The sequence below is a fragment of the Ictidomys tridecemlineatus genome, chromosome 8, assembly GCF_052094955.1.
Source record: "Ictidomys tridecemlineatus isolate mIctTri1 chromosome 8, mIctTri1.hap1, whole genome shotgun sequence".
In the NCBI taxonomy this organism is placed as follows: Eukaryota; Metazoa; Chordata; class Mammalia; order Rodentia; family Sciuridae; genus Ictidomys; species Ictidomys tridecemlineatus.
In genome coordinates this window covers 61,445,465-61,466,237 of record NC_135484.1, presented here as the reverse complement: position 1 = coordinate 61,466,237, position 20,773 = coordinate 61,445,465, and the positions used below count along the sequence as shown (strand labels likewise).

Genomic DNA, 20,773 nt, shown 5'->3' with positions numbered 1-20,773 from the left:
AAATAATAAATAGAAGTATAACTAAAGATAAAACTAAAGTGGAAAAACTAAAGATAGGCCAATATTCTAGACAAAAATAATAAACTTAGGATCCATCTTTGATCCTCCTTTCTTAACATCCTTCAAGCATCCTTCAAAATGCTGAAGATATGTTAAATACTTAAATCATAATGGATTTATAAATTCACAGAAATCATCATAAACTTCTAGGAAATAAGTTAGTAAAAAACAGAATCATATTCATTTAGAAAATCTCCAGTTATAGTAAAATACATACTAAGAATATATTTTACAAATAAAATAACAATGCCTTGAAAATTTCCACATATACATGATATTTCCATATATCCATGAGTATTAAGCACTCATCTTAGTATAAGCTATTCATCAATACCATTAGGAAATGTCCATCCTGATCATGATCAAACTGCAAGATAGGTATTAATAAGGTTTCATTTATAAAAGATAGTCTATGCTTTAAATAGTATCTATTATTTTTTCAGTTGAACAATACATGGAAATTTTCAGCTTTCTAATGGCTTAACAACAAAAACAAGTTTCTAAATCATCACATCTTAGGGTCACCAACAATTTTCTTAAAAATTAAGTGTTGTTGTTTTTCCCCCCTATGTACTGATTACAAAATTATACATAGCTTTTGACGCTAAACCTCCTTGATCACAATTCTTTCTCCTTTATCAACTTTTCTTGCTTCAAATTTCCTGATCTCCTCCATGGCTCCAGGCATAGTCTTTCATTCAATTTCCCCACTTTCAAAAAGAATTCATCCAACTTCAGTATGCAGGGACACCCATGAGAACCACAAAGTCTGTGCACTACACAACTCAGGACAATGAATACACAATCTCCCATGTGGCACCTATATTAGTTGACATGGTGTTACTTGACATACCTGAGGAAATTAACTTACACAGAGAAAAGAGTTTATTATGGCTCACAGTTCTGGATGTTCCAGTCCATCATGAGGCATCACTTTGGGCCTCTGGTGAGAGCAGCACATCATGACAGCGGCAGGGGGCAGAGCAAATCACTTGCATCATAAGCCAGGAAGCAGAGGGAGAGAGAAACGGAAGCAGAGGGAGAGAGGAAGGGCCATCATAAGCCAGGAAACAGAGGGAGAGATGATGGAGTGGGGCCCCACAACCACCTTTAGGGGCACTCCCCCAATGATGTAAGGACCTCCCACAAGGCCCCGCCTCTTAAAGCTCTGCAGCACCTCCCGATAAAACCACCCTGGGGATCGGTTAACACACAGACCTCCAGGGACACTACTCATATTCAATTTATATATTCTGCCTCTGGTAATGAACATAGACGTTCCAGGGTGAATGACATTCATGGAAATAAACCACCCAGAAGCCTTTCATAGAATGAATCACTTAAGGTAAAATAGTGAATGAATGGTTGGCAGTTGTTAACTATTTGCATCTTCAGCATATCAGTAGCCAAAGTGATCCTATTACACACCCTTCCTCAGTTCAAGACCCCACAATGATTTCTGATCTCATAGTTAAAACCAAAGTCTTCCTCAGTTCAAGAACCCACAGTAATTTCTGACCTCATAGTTAAAACCAAAGTCCTTAAATATAACAAGACCTCCCCATATGTACTCATTTCTCTATAATCTCATGTTTCTGCTACCATGTTTCCCTTCATGTTTTTCATTTCAACCACTCCTTCCTTTTTAGTATTCCTAAGCATACTCCCACATTTTACCTGCTGTTCCCCATAATTAAAATACCCTGCTCCCTGATATTTACATATATCATTCCTTTACTTCCTTCAGAGAAAATGTCACTTAAGCAGAGTGGCCCATTTTAATCAACCTATCCAAAATGCATATTCAGTAACTTTCTGTTCTTATACTTGTACCCCCTGGCATATGTCTTTTCTTATAAATGTTAATACTCTAATGGCAGATTATAGCTCTAATAGGATCAAAAATTTTTTAAAAAGTCTACAACTGAGATCATCATTTCTCAAATCAGCTTTCTCCTCTCATCACCATTTTTGTTAATGATACATCAACCTCTCATTAAAATTCAAGCTGAAAGCTGTCAGATCTGGATTCTTTATTCTCCTTATACTTAACAGCAAATCATAGTAAAAGTCATGTGATCTTTCTTTTAAAATATAACAAAAGCAGGGAAATTGAAAAATATACAAAGTACAGTTTATAGAATGAAACTATAAATAGTCCTTAGATATATCAAAACACACTCAAGACATTCAGCCTCATTTGTCATTTAAAAACTTTGAATTACACTTTCATTTTCACATTGTCAAAGACCCAAAGTTCATTAACACTCTTTGTTAGAAAGAGTGTAGAGAAACAAGTAATCTCAAATGCTTACACAAATGAAGGAGTCTAAACTTCCACATCCCTATAGAAAGGGACAATTTGGAAATTCTATCAAAATGGCAGATGCACATACCCTTTGGCCCAGGAAATACTATTCATCTATGAAATAGAATGAAGATCTTTTTGTGTTCTGCTACAAAATAATCTGGTGCTTTTGAATTACCCTCAATTCAAATGGAAAAAAGAAAACAAAAAACACCTGATTGAATATTTACAAAATTTACCCATTTAGCTCTAAGTCACATCAAAAAATTTAGTTCAGGACTTAAGGTCCATAAAATCAAGCTCAGTGGAAGAGTGTTTTTGCCTGGCATGGTCAAGGCCTGGATTAGGTCCTTGTACCAAAAATATATGAAAAAATAATAAATAAAAGTATGATGTTATGATCCTGGCACTGGGTATGAGGAGGATGTAAGGAACAGAAACTACCTTAGAAAGTGACCAGATTGCAAGTTTAAAAGAAAAGAGATTTCAAAACAGGCATTATAAATATGCTCAAAACACTAAAAGAAACCATGATTAAAGATGTAAAGACAAATGCAAATCAGAGAAGAAATTAAGATACAGAATTGTTTTAAACAACCAAATGGAAGTTCTGGAATAAAAAACTCATTGTAAGTTCTTAACTGTATATTTGAGCTGGCAGAAAATAATTAGAAAACTAGGAAAAATTATAACCTCCAAAGAATAAAAAGGGAAATGAATAAAGATTAACAGAAATGTGTGATACCTTAAGTACAATAACACAGGAAAATCCAAAGGAGAGAAGAAAGAAGAGCACAAAAATATTGAAAAAAAATAATGGATTAAAAGTTTTTAAACTTACTGAAAAGCATCAAACACATATCAGGAAGCTCAACAAATTCCAAGCATGGTAAACACAAAGAGATCCATGAATGGACACATCATAGTAAAAAAGCTAAAAGTTAAATAAAAATTTTTTAAAAGAATCAAAAGAAAAATGAAGAAGGAAAAGTCTTTCAATAAAGGATACTGGGACAACTAGTTAGCCACATGCAAAATAATAATAATAAGAAGAAGACGAAGAAGAAATTAGCCACATGCAAAATAATAATAAGAAGAAGAAGACGAAGAAGAAGAAGAAGAAAGTTGGACTATTGCCTCAAACTATAAACAAAAATGAACTCAAAATAAATCAATACCTAAATGTAAGGGCTAAAACTACACAACTCTTAGAAGAAACATAAGAGTAAATCTTCAAGAACATGGATTTAGTAAAAGATTTATCAATGTGACATTAAAAGCATGAGCAACAAAAGAGAACAGATAATTTGGAACCATTGAAATAGGAAACTTCCATGCTTCAAAAAACATCAAGAGTGAAAAGACAACCCATATGATGGAGAAAATATTTGCAAATCATATATGTGGTAAGGAACTTGTATCCACAATAAATAAAGACTCTTAAAATAATAAAACTCAATTTAAAAGTAAATCATCTACATTTCTCTATGGAATATATATGAATGGCCACTAAACATGATAATATGCAACATCATTAGTCATCAGCAAAATACAAATCAAAACTACAATGACATTTCATTTAACACCCACTAAAAAATCTATAAAATGAAAAACAGTAAGTACTGGTAATGATGTAGAAATAACAGAAGCCTCATACTTTACTTGTGGGAATATAAAATTGAACAGCCACCATGGAAATCAGTTTGCTTGCTGCTCAATAAGTCAGACATAAAATTACTATATGACTCAATAAAACTCCTAGCCATACACCCAAGAGAACACAAATATGTATCCAAACAAAAACACATACATAAATTTAGCTATTCAATAGCCAAAGTTGGAAACAATCCAAACATCCATCAATTAATTGATGGATGGATAAACAGAAGACATATCTATACAATAGAATATTATTCAGCCATAAAAAGAAATAAAGTAGTATACAAGTAGATGAACTTTGAAAACATTTTGCTAAGTGAAAGAAATCATTCACAAAGGATTGCATTGTAAACTCCCTTTACACAAACTGTACAAAAATAGAAAATTCATAGGAACAGAAGTAGTCTAGTGCTTCTTTAGAGGGAAAGGTAGGAGAAAGGAGGGGATGCAGGATAATAGTTAAAGGCCCTAGATTTCTTTTTGATGTTATGTGAGTACATTAAAATTGTGATAATGATTGTACATGCCTGTGCATATAATTAAAACAATAACATATACTTTTTAAATGGGTGCATTTTACAGTATATGAATTATATATCAACAAAGCTAATAAGAAATTTATGAACCAGAATGACTTAAAATACTAAAGGAATAAAGAAAATCACTTAAAGGTTGAAAAGTAAAGATGAAACAGAATTTCTCTAATAACATTTTTTAAATGTATTTATTTAGATTAACAGGTATTAATTGTACCCATTAATAGAAATCAGTGTTCTCTCTCAATACATGTACACTCATCAAATCTAGCCATGCTTCATACACTCCCCTCCACCAACCTCTAGTAATCATCCTGTTTTCAGGCTCACTTTCCTAAAATCCTTTAAAATCAGTGTTTTGAATTGTTAGTCATACACAAGCTCTAGCAAAAGAGAAAAGAAAGCTGTTCTGCTCTTCATAGCAACTCTACAATTCCAAGATGAAGAATCCCCAGCAGAGTTCTGAGATCAGCTGCTATTAGATTTAAAGAAATCCCAAAATTGTGCTTTCCATTACATTTGCCATTTTCATCCACATTGAGAGCAGGTGCAGTTCTCATTCAAAATTTGCATTACAAACTAATTTGGCACTCAATGACTATTTGTAAAGGTGCAGCTGTCTGGAACACTGCTGTATATACTGGTACAAGTTTCAAAGGCTATCGAATTTTTTAAAAAAGAAGAAGAAAAATAAGAAAAAGGGGGAAGGAGAAGTTAGCTACAGGCACAGAAACGGCCATGTACTAAGAAGCTGAAAACATATAGTATAGAAGAACGAAGCTCTCAAACAATGAAGAGGCAAGTTTCACTACCTGGCTATAAAGGATATGAGATTTAATGAGGACACAGTAGATAGGTACCATCTTTTTCCTTGTCAATACTGTTAAAGCCATTATCTGTATTTTTGCGTGACAAAAGGTTTTTAGAGTTCTTCTTATTGTAAAACTTTTTGATTAAAATGAATTATAAGCTAAAGTAGCTCTTCATGAAGTTAATTATGGACACAGAAAATTAACCAACAGTCTGAATTTCAAAGGTGACAAAAATTATTTCAAAACATGTACAAGAATATCTTTAAAACAGCATTATCTCATTTCTTGACAATGCAACATTTTAAACAGATGAATGTAGTTTTGAATATCTAAAGAAAAGTAAAACCCACTTGCCATCAGATACTGAATGAAATCATTATTATTCCAATAGGAACAGTGCTATAGTGGGTGCTATATTCCCAACATAATTATCAAATGCATTACAGATATTATATTGCCATAAAAGAAAAACAAAAAGTAATATGTACCTTTCAAATAATATATCATAGAAATTCTACTATAAATCCCTTAAAAATTAGTAATGAAATATAAAGGGCCTAAATAAACACACAAACACACACACACACACACACACACACACACACAGTCTCTCTCTGTGTGTCTCTCTCTCTCATTCATATATATATAATCATATATAAAATGCAGAGATAAGTTGACAGTTAGCAAAGCATTATTTCCTAGTAAAACAACTCTGCTCATATAAAAAGTGCAATTTGAACCCCGATTTTTAGACTAGTCAAAAAAGAATAATCATCTAAAACAGGCTTTAAAGCAAATAAAATTTCAACATTTAACAAAAGGATTTTTAGCTCCATTCTATTTCCATCTAGTAAACACTAAAGAATCCATTAAAAGCAACAAATAATAAGTTTATTTGGAGTTCAAAAAAAAACCTCTTACAGAAGACCAGCATTTTTCACATCAAGTAATCAATGGGCATTCTGAAATATAGCCAGTGATTCACAGCAAGCAGAATATCTTGATGTTAGTGAGGCATCCTTTTGAATAACAATATGGTTAAGTGAATCATGGGATTAATCTCAGTATTGAGGATCAGTTACTTTTTAAGCATTGATTATGGCTCTGTCTTTTCTAACAATGTTACCAATGATATGTAAATAGGAAGAATTCACATATGTTAATAATGTTAATATGGTACATGATAGATCAAAATTTAAAATTTTTTGAAACATGACATAATCTGGACAAACCTAAGAAGTGTTAGAGATAAATATAAACCCTCACCCATAGTTTGGCTTGAAAAACTCCTGTGTACTTTGTATAAGATGAAACCTGGTCTCAAAAATAAATTGCAGGAGAGCTTGAAAAACAGAGGGTAAGTTTTTTGCAAACTCAACATCAATAAAAAAATTCAGTGAAGGCTAGAAAAAAATTGCTCCATACAACTGCTCTATACAGTGTCTCTACCTCCATTCAGAATGGCAATTATCAAGAATAAGAGTAACAATAAAGTTCCGCAAAGATGTGGGGGAAAGGGTACACTCACACATTGTTGGTAGGACTGCAAATTAGTGTAACCACTCTGGAAATTAGTTCGAAAACTCATAAAACAAAAAATGAGCTAGTTATCCCACTGCTCAGTATATATCCAAAGGTGGTTAAGTTAAATTCACCATAGAACAATGAAATAGCCACATTAATGTTTATAGTGGCATAATTTACAATAGCTAAGCTATGGAGCCATCCTAGGTACCCTTAAACAAATTAATGGATAAAGTAAAGGGAGTACTACTTACCCATAAAGAATGACTTTATGGGGCTGGAATTGTGGCTCAGTGGTAGAGTGCTCATCTAGCATGAGTTCGATCCTCAGCATCACATAAAAATGAAATAAAGATACTGTGCCCACCCACAACTAAAAAATAAATATTAAAAAAAGAATAACTTTATATGACATTTGCCAGTAAATGGATGAATTTGGAGACTATCAAGCTATGTGAAATAAGCCACTCAAAAATGCCAAAGGGGCCTGCACCTCTGCGGCCATTGTTGCTGACTCTGATTCTGCTGCTGCCAGCCAGAGATCACCTGGAGTTCTTTCTGGGTGCTGCTGCCACAGAGGAAACTGCAGCCACAGAGGAAACCACTGCCCCAGATGCAACTGAAGCCGACATTGTGGCTGACCCCCGAAGATCGCCTGGTGACACTAGCCCCACATCTGCAATTGCAGCTACCACTGCAGCTGCCACGACTGCTAACCCACTGCTGCCAACAACCACCAACATTATCACTGCTACCACAGCCTGGAGGACTACTTCAGGGGAGACTCCAGGTTTGGGTGCAGGTGGCTACACCAATTTTGAGACACCAGCTGGGGCGTGGGTGCCAGGAGGTTTACCACCACAAGAGCCTCTGTCTAGGGACTCCAGATGGGCCCTAAAGGTCCAGTGTGGGGGGTGTCTGCAGGTTTGGAGAAGCCTGATGTCTTCCTGTTGAGAGTGCTGGTGGCCCTTATCTTGCTGCTGCATCTCGGGGGTTGCTCCAAGTAGGAGCAGCATTGAGATCTTGGGACTGCAGTGTGGCTGAGCCTGAGGTATCTGAAGCCCAGATGGGTGGGATAGAGACTGGATTTGCAAGGACTGATCTGGGTTTGGTGATACCTACAGACATCAGAGACAAGGCTGAGAAACTACTGAAAACTGATAGAGATTATTTTATCTTATTTTTTAATTCACTGATCTCTACCATATTTGGAACAGGACATTTTTTATGCATCAGTGTGGGAAGGACAATGATATATGAATGGTGTTTTGCATTTTAATTGTTTTTTTTATTATTTAATTGATTTTATTTTTAAAAATACAAGACAGCAGCATGCATTACAATACTTATTACACATATAGAGCACAATTTTTCATATATTTGTATATAAAGTATGTTCACGCCAATTCATGTCTTTATACATATACTTTGTTCTTGGTTTTTTTTGCCAGTACTGCAATTTGCCACAGTCTACCTGGGCACAAAATAACTGAGCCACCACAAAAATTTGTAGATTCCAACAGCATTCTTTATTCCCAAACTCTCACCAGCACTCTACACGCACGTACTGGGGAAAATACACACCCTCCACCAGGCTCTGCGTACCAAATACCCTCTGAATCCCAGGAGAACTCAACAGGAACTCAAGGAATGGACCCCTGAGACAGCAGGATATGCCCTATTCCCAGCAGGATCCACCCTAAACCTGGAGCAACACTAATCCAGCAGGATCCACCCTAAACCTGGAGCCGCCCTTATCACTGAGCAAGGTCACCTTTTAAATCAAAACTCTCAAATATTCATGCAATGTCACTGCAAATGACCTGGGTCCAAGGCAAGCCCATTTCCACAATGAAGAGTCCTCCCTCTAAGCAACATTGGGTAGGCTGACAAGGAAATTGCCATGTGTCATTCCTACTTGGCTATGGCTCTCAGCAGCAATTCTGTACTATACACACATATACCACAATTTTTCATATCTCTGTTTGTATATAAAGAATGACGACACCCAATTCGGGTCTTCATACATGTACTTTGGATAATGATGTCCATCACATTCTACCACCCTTGCTAATCCCCTGCCTCCTCCCTTTCCCTCCCACCCCTCTATCCTATCTAGAATTTATCTATTCCTCCCAAGCTTCCCCTCCCTAACCCACTATGAGTCAGTCTCCTTATATAGAGAAAACATTTGGCATTTGTTTTTTGGGGATTGGCTAACTTCACTTAGTATTAGCTTCTCCAATGCCATCCATATTTCTGCAATGCCATGATTTTATTCTCTTTTATTGTTGAGTAAAATTCCATTGTGTATATATGTCACATTTGTTTTATCCATTCATCCACTGAAGGGCATCTAGGTTGGCTCCACAGTTTAGCTATTGTGAATTGTGCTGCTATAAACATTGATGTGGCTGTGTTCTTGTAGTAAGCTATTTTTAAGTCCTTTGGGTATAGTCCGAGGAAAGGGATAGCTGGGTCAAAGGGTGGTTCCATTCCCAGATTTCCAAGGAATCTCCATAATGCTTTCCATATTGGCAGCACCAATTTGCAGTCCCACCAGCAGTGTATGAGTATACCTTTTTCCCCACATCCTCTCTAACACTTATTGTTGTCTGTCTTTATAATAGCTGCCATTCTGACTGGAGTGAGATGATATCTTAGAGTAGTTTTGATTTGCATTTCTCTGATTGCTAGAGATGATAAGCATTTTTTCATATATTTGGTAATTGATTGTATATCTTTTTGTTTTCTTATGTCTTTAATTTTTTCTCTTTGTTCGTATTCTTCCTCTCTTGTCTATTTTCTTGGATTTTCTTTCTAACTTTTTTCCAACCAACAGCCAATCTCTGTCGGCTCCTCTTACACTCTTCCTGTGAATTTTTACTTCTAGCTTCTCTCTTGCTCCATCATGAATACTGCATACTACACTACCTCTGTTCTCTCATCCACCATTTGAAATTGTAAATCATTTTAACAAATATTCTGTTTGTACTATAGAGAGTTATTGAATTCATCATTTTGGTTTAATTCGAGAAAGCAGTAGATGCCTTAGAAAGAGCTATTAGCTTTAAGGTGAAAAATTGTGTACACTGGGTGCTGTTTGTAGGGCATGGCTGCCTGCTTCCAGGTCTTAGGGCCCCACATGTGGCTGGGACAGCTCCTGGCAATTATCCAGGAGGCGGTGCTGTGGGCGGTGACAGAGGAGGCGGACCACCTCCAGGATAGGTCCAGGACTCTTCCGCCTTCATGGACAGCTTGTGCCTTCCCTTACAGACTATGGGATGGGTGTACACAAATAAATCAATTCAGCAAAGTAGCAGGATATAAAATCAAAACCCATAAATCAAACACATTCCTATACCTCAGCAATAAATCCACTAAAAGAGAAATTAGGAAAACAACTCCATTCACAATAGACTCAAAAATAAAATAACATACCTGGGAATTAATCTAACTGAAGAGGTGAAAGACCTCTACAATGAAAACTACAGAACACTAAAGAAAGAAATTGAAGAAAACCTCAGAAGATGTAAAGATCTCCCATGCTCCTGGATAGGCAGAATTAAAATCATCAAAATGGTCATACTACCAAAAGCGTTATACAGATTTAATGCAATTCCTATTAAAATCCCAATGACATTCTTTATAGAAATAGAAAAAGGATTCATGAAATTTATTTGAAAAAATAAGCGACCCAGAATGGCTAAAGCAATTCTTGGCAAGAAGAGTGAAACTGGAGGCATCACAATACCAGACATTAAACTATACTACAGAGCTATAATACTGGCACCAAAATAGACTTGTAGACCAATGATACAGAATAGAGGACACAGAAACAAACCCAGATAAGTACTAGACAAGGGGGCCAAAAACATTCTCCGGAAAGAGAGATAGTCTATTCAACAATTGGTACTGGCAAAACTAGAAATCCGTATGTAGCAAAATGAAATTAATTCTCTATTTCTCACACTGCACAAAAATCAATTCAAAGTAGATCAAAAACTTAGGCACTAGAACAGAGACCCTGAGCCTAGTAGAAGAAAAAATAGGCCCAAATCTTTACCACATCAGCCTAGAATCTGGCTTCCTTAACAATACTCCTAAAGCACAAGAAGTAAAATCAGGAATCAATAAATGAAATGGATTCAAATTAAAAAGCTTCTTCTCAGCAAAGGAAACAATAACGTGAGTAGAGAGCCTACAGATTGGGAGAAAATCTTTACCACATGCACCTCCGATAAAGCATTAATTTCTAGGGTATATAAAGAAATCAAAAAACTTAACACCAAAAAAACAAATAACCCAATCAATAAAAGGGCTGAAGAACTGAACAGACACTTCACAGAAGAAATACAACTGATCAACAAATACATGAAAAAGTGTTCAACATCTCTAGCAATAAAGAAATGTAAATCAAAACTAATCTAAGATTTCATCTCTCTCCTGTAGGAACAGCAATCATCAAGAGTACAGGCAACAATAAATGTTGGCGAGGATGTGGTGAAAAAGGTACACTCATACATTCCTGGTGGGACTGCAAATTGGTGCCACCACTATGGAAAGCAGTATGGAGATTCCTCAAAAAACTGGGGATGATACCACCATTTGACCCAGCTATCCCATTCCTTGGGTTTATATCCAAAGGACTTAAAATCAGCATACTATGGTGACGCAGCCATATCAGTGTTTATAGCAGCTCAATTCACAATAGCTAGACTAGGAACCAACCTAGTATTAAACCCAGATGCAAAAAAAGAACACCAACTCCAATTTTAAAGCAAATTTGTATTTATGTACACAAAGAGGGCTAGTCAACGGCCATCTCTCCTAACACGGGCTCGACAACAGCACCCCAGCTCTCCAGAAACAAGGTTTTATAGCACAAAAAGTTGCAAAGGGGGGGTGTCTTGAGAACTTAACAGCTTACAGGATTTTGACAAGCATAATACAAATGCAGATAGTAGGTTAATGGTCTAGATGGCATGATATTTCAATATAGGGAGTAAATTCAGATCCCAACATCAGAATTTATGAGGTGCCGCTGAGGTTTCAGAGAAGGTTGTTACCTGGTCAGGGAAAGCCAGAAATGGGTGAGTTCAAAACATGGGCAGGAATTCCAAACAAGTTTAGAAATTGCAGTAATTTATAGTAAAACAGAAATTAGCTTTTCATGACTTTGTGATGAGATGGCTCCCAATCTTAAAATGGAATTAGGCTGGGTTCATCACTAGGTGTTCCCTCAATAGATGAACAGATAAAGAAAATGTGCTATATATATTCATTGGAATATTACTCAACTTTAAAGAAGAGTAAAATTACGGCATTTGCCAGTAAATGGTTGGAGCTGGAGAAAACCATGCTAAGTGAAATAAGCCAATCCTACAAAATCAAAGGCTGAATGTTTTCTCTAATATGTGAATGCTAATTCACAAAGGGGGGCGGCACTAGACTAGGGAAGAATAGCGTTACCTTGGATTAGGTAGAGAGAAGTGATGGGAGGGGAGGGAAGAGAGGGAATGAGGGGATAGGAAAGATAATAGAATGAAACAGACATTATTACTGAATGTATATATGTGACTACATGACCAATATGATTCTGCAACATGTACACTCACTCAGAAAACTAAGAAATTATATCCCATATATGTATGATTATGTCAAAGTGCCTAAATGCATTCTACTATCATATATAACTAATTTTAAAAAATTTAAAAATTGTTCAAAAAAGTCGAAGTTCATATGTTTTCTTTGATATGTGGAAGCTAATCTACAATAAGGGCTGGGGGAGGTAAGAAAAAGGAATAAACATCAGTGGAGTAGAAAAGAGGAATAAAAGGAAGGGAGAATAGATAGAATAAGAGTGGAATTAATCTAACATAACATATATGTCATATATGTCCTATGCACATAAATGAATATAAGAGTGAATCTCACCGCCATATACAACCACAAGAAATTAATTTAAAAAATAAATAACTATAGGTAGAGGGAAAGAAGCAGGGGTCAGGGAGAGAAGAGGAAGGAATGATAACTGGGGATAGAATTAGAATAAGATATTCCATGCTTTTACAATTATGTCAAAATAAATTCTTTATCATGTATAACTAAAAAGAATTGAAAAACTAAGTTACTTCCGAAGAAAGTAATATAGAAGATTGTGATAAAATCTTTAAAATGGTATTATGAAGCTCAATAAGGTCAGCAAAACAATTCATGAAAAAATTTTTCAAACAAAAGAGCAAAATAAGAACTGACAAATATAAAAAAAGAACAATGAAGAAATCTAAAAATGAAAAATAGTCACTAAAATATAATTCTGAAGAATACTAAAAATTCACCTTAAATGCAAGATAGCAGCAAATAGATAAAAAATATTTCTAAAACATTTAAGAGGCATGGACATTACACAAAGAAGTTCTAATTAGGATTTTTAAGTATGAAGACTAGCAAGAATGGAAGAAAGGCAACATTTGAAAAGACTATAGTCTGGACTTATCCAGTATTAAAGAAAGACATGAATATTCAGATTGAGTGCTTACAAACAAATGAACAATTAGACTACAGCAAGTGTTTGATCAGTTACAAACAATGCTGGAAGGCACTGGAATATTAAAGTTAATTACTGAAAGAATGATTATCAACCCTGAATGTAACCCCCAACTAATCTATTATTAAGGAATGAGGACAAATTAAAACAACTTGAAACATAAAAAGGTTAAAAACTTATCACACAGAGAAACTCACTAAAAGAATTCTTAAAGTTCTGAAAAAGAAAAAAAAAGAAACAACAGTAAATATATTCATAAAATAAGCTAGCAAAGTACAGACTCTAAAACAAACAAACAATTTTGACCCTTAAAAAATGAACTAAAATTCTAAACAATAATAGTAAAATGGATAGGAGGAAGGTATTCAGTAAATATTCAGTAAGTGGAAGAAGCATTTACAGTTACTCATTTATGCTTAAAAAAAATTCAAGAGCACCAACTAAAAGTGAAATTCAATTCGCTTCCAAACCAGGAAAATAAAAAAAGGAATATAAAAACTTTAGTCATCCAACAAATAGTAGAAAACAACAGTGAACATAAAAGCTGAGAAACTAAAAAATATTCATTTACACAGTTTAAGAACTGCAATTAAACAATAAGAAGTACATATCAAATCAAATAAAGCACCACTTAGTAGCACCACTTAGTAGGTTTAAAGCACTACTAAATAAAACACCACTAAAGCACCACTTAGTAGGTTTGAAAAAATGGGAAATAAATAAGAAAACAAAACAAAAAAAACCAGAAGTGGACAAATCAAACAGAAAAAAATGGAAATAAAAGCAAAATTTAAGTAAATAAAAAGTAAAAGTTTTTATTTATCTTTTTTAATTTTTTTTTAATTTTTATTTTTTATGGGAGTTTTTATTTTTTTAATGACAAAAATTGTAAGCAACCAAGATGTCCTTCAAAAAAGTGAATGGATAAACAAGTTATGTACATCCTTATAAAGTAATATTGCTAAGCACTGAAAGGAAATGGAGCTACCAAGCCATGAAAAACATAAATCTTAAGAGCATACTAAATAACCAGAAGCTAGTTTGAAAAGGCTACACACTGTGATTAGATCTACATGACATTCTGGAAAAGGCAAATGTACAGAGGTATTAAAAAGATCAGCGATCAGCCGTTGCCAAGAGTTTGCAGGGAGGAAAGAATAAAAAGGCAGAGCACAAAGAAATATTATGGAAGAGAAACTACTCTATTTGATACTGATAGTGGGTATATATCATTACTATATCATTACACCTTAGTCAAAACCCACTGACAAAGGTTGGGGTTGTAGCTCAATGGTACAGAGATTATATAACATGCATGAGAAACTGGGCTCAATTTGAGAACCACAAATTAATTAATTAATTAAAAATAAAGCTCACAGACTATGTAATATCAAGAGTGAATCCTGATATAAACTATTGACTTTAGTTAATAATAATGCATGAATATTGTGTCATCAATTTTAACAAAAGTACCACACTATTGCAAGACATTAATAACAGTGAAAATGGAGAGTATAATAAATTAAAAAAAAATTGCTCAGTTTTTCAGTACCTAAAACTACTCTTAAAAAAAAAACAAACATTAAAACAAAAGATGTATGAATTCAAGGAAAAAGATCTAGAAAGCTTCTATTGATCAAGTTGGTTTTTTATTATTAAATTTTTATAAAACTGGAAGAACATCTACTACATCTACTACATCTAGCAAAAAGTCTTTTATGTAGAAGATACTTAACAAATCATTGTGGAAAAAATGAGTAAGTAATAAAAAGAAGGAATTAATAATCAATGCTGGCTTGTTTTCTATCAGCTTTCACACTGGGCCATAGCATATACATCTCTTTTGAAACCCTTTATATTTCACATACAATAAAATAAATGTCCTGAGGTCACTAAATTTAATATACTTCAAATGTTCTCTTCAATAGCATAAGAAAATAAGCAGTTGTAAACAATTAAAAATTTTAAAAAAGAAACCCATTTTAAGATTTTATGACGCTGAAATAATGTTGAGTATTAAATCAGGATAATTTACAAATTCTCTACTCAGGCTGAAATTCTAAGCAAAGCATAAAACCTAGATAAATGCATTAGTGCATAACCAAAAAAAAGTCTCAAGAAATAGAGAATAATTCTGATTCTCATAAAGAAAACCCATGCGTTTTCTTTCAAATTATACAGAGATACACATTTTAAAAACTAGAGTTGTTCTACACATTAAAGTAATAAACAGCATATAAGCTACATAAAAACAAGCATAGTATGCAAAAACAAACTATTCAATAGTCTTTTAGATAATGTACAATTTGATTTGCATATAATGTAAATAATGGACATATTAAAACTAAGAATAATGAAGTGTGATAAAAGTAGAAGATGTTAAAAGCTGTGTAATTCTGAAAAAAGCTTTGAAATGACAGTTCATGTGGAATTAAATATTGGATAATTACAATAAGAAGAATTTTTTTTAATTTCTAAATTATTCTTAGTTTGGTTTGTTGCATAGAAAATTACTAAGTATTCTACATTTCAAAATAGCTATAATAACATAAGAAAATACCCATGAAAATTAGGACATCATTTACTTATTGCTGGGAAAAGATGTGCTGTGTAAATTGTTGCTTACAGGGAATCAGATGAATTATATTTTCATAATAGCTAATGCTCATTATTTAAAGATATTTAATCTCATATAACTTACCAAACCTAAAACAAAGGTCATATAACACTTAAAATTAAGACACTTGGAATGTGAACACCATTTATTTCCCATATACTACTATTAATGTTTAGTAAACAAAGTTAAAACTAGGAATCAATGTATATTTAAAAACTTAGGGCTAGGGTTGTGGCTCAGAGGTACAGTGCTCACCTACCATGCGTAAGGCACTGGGTTCGATTCTCAGCCTCACATAAAAACAAAATAAAGATATTGGGTCCACCTTTAACTACAAAATGAATATTAAAAAGAAACTTACTTTATATATATGGCAAATTGACAGTTTAATTCTTAGAAAGAAGTTGTGCTAGTTCTAATTACCTCTGAAGAAAACACTTTATGACCACTTGTGTGAATATATAAAACTGAACAAAATTCATGCATTACGTCTTAAGCGTTTAAGTGAATGCCTTCAGCAAATTTCTAAATCTAATAATCATATTTGTGTAAACAAACTGGCAATACATTCCAGGTAACTCTCAATATGTGTGTTCATCTAAATTAGTCTTAACATTTATTGTATTAAATGAAATGTTATGACCTAATTCTTTTAAATAAACAAACATATACATATACACACAAAAGTTCTAAGACTTGGAAGGAAGCAAGATGATAGGTATAAACTAATGAAACTTCACTAGATTATGTCCAATAATTAGGAGTTCTTAGCACACAGTAGAGAATGAATGAATGAATTATGTCAAAAGAATATGGATGGGTGCAATCCTGCAGTCAGACCAATGGAGGATACAATGGAACCTCTAAAGGAAGAAGCCTTATTGGTAAGCATGACGACTCCCCACCTCCAATCACCAGAAAAGGAGTTACAGTGAAACTAGGTTTGGAACCAGATATTTTTGTGGATGAGTTTTTTCTATGTGCACCTTCACCAGGAAGCTTACTACCAAATTTCTTCCAATTGTCTCAACGATTGTATTTGTGGTTGATTTGCCAAGGAATGGCATGACCCTGCTGTTCTTTCTTTTCCAAACAAGGAAGAAACACCCTGCTATAATTTATATACATGGCAAATATGACCTTGGCAAACTTTCTGTTAATTGGTTCTCTTTAAGACTGCCTACCACAAACAGGGAAACAACTGAATTTATGGGGAATCTCTTTGCAAGGTGATCATTGGCCTTTTTCTATGGGAATATATACTATTCCATTCTCGTGTGTCTGCCGAAAACTAAAAAATAAATATTAAAATATATAAAAAAAAAAGATTGCTGTTGGTGTCTCCCTGGGAATATGGCTGCTAATTTTTCTGGTCACTGTCTCCTTATATATCAGGAAGCAAACCATCTACCTTCCAGCCCTTAACATTACAACATGTCATGTCTTGCCTGAGGAGATGTTGGTGGGAGACAAGTTAATTACTTCCCCTCTGTGGACATTGGAGTCTTTTTGTTCCCAACTTCCCTCACAGCCTCTGCCTACGTGTTCATGCTCAGAATGTTCCAATTTTTGCCATGGGTGAACACTCAGAAAAGGGAGAGGGCCATCACATTCATTGTCCCTATCTGGCCATATACTTGATCTGCTTCACTCCTAGTAACTTCTACTTGTGGCATTATTTCCTGACTAAAAGCAGAGGCCAGACCCATGTCTTTGTCTTGTACATTGTAGCCCCCTGTCTGTCCACCCTCAAAAGCAGCACTGACCCTTTTGTTTATTACTCTGTTTCTCAATTTCAGGGAGCATGCAAAGAGTGCTCTCCTTTGTTGAAGACTCAGGACTGTGATGCAAATGCAAATATCCCTCACCTCAAATTCTCCAGGAAATCCAATTCTTACTCTTCAAGTTCAACCAGTGTTAAAACCTATTAAGTTTACCAGCTCCACAGATAGTTTTACAGAACCATGTAAAGCCTGCTTACCATTGTGGGGAGGTGGCTGTTACTTCTTAACCAAGCAGGCTTTAGCACATGTATATGCAGCTTACCCCAGGATTGCTGGAGGCTTCCTTGTTTGCATAAGTCTCCCACATTTCATAGATGTGTGTCAGAATTCTCCTACTTAGATGTCTCAAAAACTGAACTGACAGAGGAAGATATAGCAAGATAAAGACAGAAACCCTGTTACCTGCAAGAACTACACCTGACATGAGGACTAGGTTTCTGTTTGACACTAAGACAGGATCCATCTTAGCCTTGTTAGGGCTTGAGGGCCTCTAGAGAGCAGACTAATTGACTGATTTTACAAATGAGAAATCTGACTGGTAAACAAGCTGCTCAGAGTCAGATTTCCAACCAATAGCATTGAGATTGGGTTAGGCAACACAATTCAAGTGTTCAGTAAGAGGCACTCTTGTACACTTCCTCAAACTCATTGGGGATCTTGTTAAAAGTACAGGTTCCTTAGCTTTGGTAATAACAACACAAGACTATGGGAATAGGGACATTTTATAAACCTGTGTGATGTTTACACATGAGTTTGAGAACCACTGGTCTGAGGTTTGCTGCCACTTGACGAGGTGCCTCAATAGTCTGTACAAAGAAAACCTAATAAGAAAGTTTTGCACTGGGTGTGGTGGTGCATGTCTATAATCCCAGTGGTTCAGGAGGCTGAAGCAAGAGAATCATAAGTTCAAAGTCAGCCTCAGCAACTTACGGAGGCTCTAAGCAACTTAGCAAGACCCTATCTCAAATATATATATATATAGGACTGGGGATGTGGCTCTCTCTCTCTCTCTCTCTCTATATATATATATAGGAGATTGGGGATGTGGCTCAGTGGTTAAGTACTCCTAGGTTCAATCCCTAGTACCAAAATAAATAACTAAATAAATAAATAGAGTTGTGCCTCTTTGTATTCAGCTTATAATGAAATTTCCTGGTTGACTTATTGGGCTTTTCAGTTATTTCTTTATTTATCCTTTGTGTTTTTGTGTGTATCACTAGTCAAGAAAAATACAATGAGGCTCTCTAATAAAACAAATTTTGTATCACTTTTTACTAACATCAGTTTGAGTAAGACCATTTTGTAACTAAAAATAATATTTACCACTTAGTATTTTTAAAAAATCGTTGGCATATTTATTGTCAGTTTTGTTCACTTCTTACCAAATATAAAATTGCACAGTGTTCACAAGGCTTGAACCACACCTGTTTGGAAAGCAGCAGGAATACACAAGGATTTGCAGCATATTTAAGAAATACCTAATTCCAAAATGACTTTATATACCTGTTATATTTCTGACTTTTAAAGTTATGATTGGCTTATAAATAACACATGACACTTTTTCTATGATTTAGAAAGAAAATAAATGGATGTTTCTTGAGCAACCATTCCAATTAAGAGCACTTTAGTTTGGAATCTTTTATTGCTGCAAAATGGTAATGGCAAGCATTTCTAAGTCCTAACTATGAGCTTAATAATGAATAATATTTTTTACCCATATCCCTAACAACATATAACCTCAAAAACTTGTGAGATGAACAGGAATCTTAAAAGTCATCAAAATCCAATCTTCTACAAATTTCAACAAAACGATGATTCAGCAAATGCTTCTAATATCTGCAATAACAAATCACATTACTCACCAATAGAGCTTATTATTTTAAAGGACTCTGAAAAATGAAAAGGTCTGCCTGAGCTGAGATGTATCCTCAAACACCTTTTTATCAAGATATACTAGTTATAACCCTTGGACCACTCTTGTTTCACTTATAGCTCTTCAAATAATATGCTTATCCCCCATCCCCCCATAGCTTTCCCTTGAAGAGGATAGCCAAACATAATACATGATTTCTACATCCTTCACCAACTAGTAACTCTCCTCTACATAACTTCAGTAAGATTATAGGTTCTTTTAAAGTGTGCCAGTAATCTGAAGAGCACAAAAATGAAAAGAATTATCATCACCCATGCAGAAGGCTATATTTTAGTTAATAAAATTATATTGTTGGCTAGTTATACAGTATTATTTACAATAGTCAATATATAGGGAGCACTCACCATATGCTAAGCACTATTATAAGAGCTTCAAGAGCATTACATCATATTTTCATAGCCAACCTGGATGGAAAGCTACCTATACGGTCTGCACATAATAAGTAATAAAACTAAGACTCAAAGAAGGCCAAAGTCAAACAGTTTTTAAATAGAAGAGCTAAGGGTCATACACATGTCTAACCTCAGTGTCTATATCTTTAACCATCTGAATTTATAGCTGCCACTGAATTTATTTTTTATAGATACATCTGTTAAAACAGATCTTCCTATCTGGACTAACAGTATTCCTGGATATAAATATTTAACCTTATGTAGTCAGCACTTTCCTAATACAGATGATAAATCTTAAGAAATCTGTTATAGCAGGTAAAATACTTCACTATCTTACCCGTTTCTTAATGTTACATTCAGGTAAAAATAGAAGAAATGATTCTTGAGTTTTCTTCATGGAAATCTCATCCCTAAAATGCTTTCCTATAAATAGGAATAAACAATCTAAAATAGGGGACAATATGGAAGTATTAAGAACCTTGGAAGAAAATGACCATGTCACTTGAGGATAGATATATATCAATAAATTAAGAAAAAAGAACAGATACATCTGATCCAAGTAATATTCCAACCAAAACCAATGAGACTAAAGATTTTT

At 34.4% G+C, this 20,773-nt stretch overlaps 1 protein-coding gene and 1 pseudogene across 4 annotated transcripts in view; one reads left to right on the top strand and one right to left on the bottom strand.

The window, feature by feature from the left end:
- Positions 1-20,773, bottom strand: part of Ascc3 (activating signal cointegrator 1 complex subunit 3) — a 340,007-nt gene that overhangs the window by 280,536 nt on the left and 38,698 nt on the right. Inside the window, exon 1 of one of the 4 annotated variants that reach the window (XM_078019563.1) lies at positions 932-1,005. The exons of 2 other annotated variants lie outside the window; for them this stretch is intronic. The gene's annotated coding sequence lies outside the window, so the exon portion shown is untranslated. Of the gene's footprint in view, positions 1-931; positions 1,006-20,773 lie in introns of those variants that run through there. One more of the 4 variants, XM_078019564.1, reaches the window with a different exon arrangement.
- Positions 16,866-17,997, top strand: LOC101962328 (proteinase-activated receptor 2 pseudogene; annotated as a pseudogene).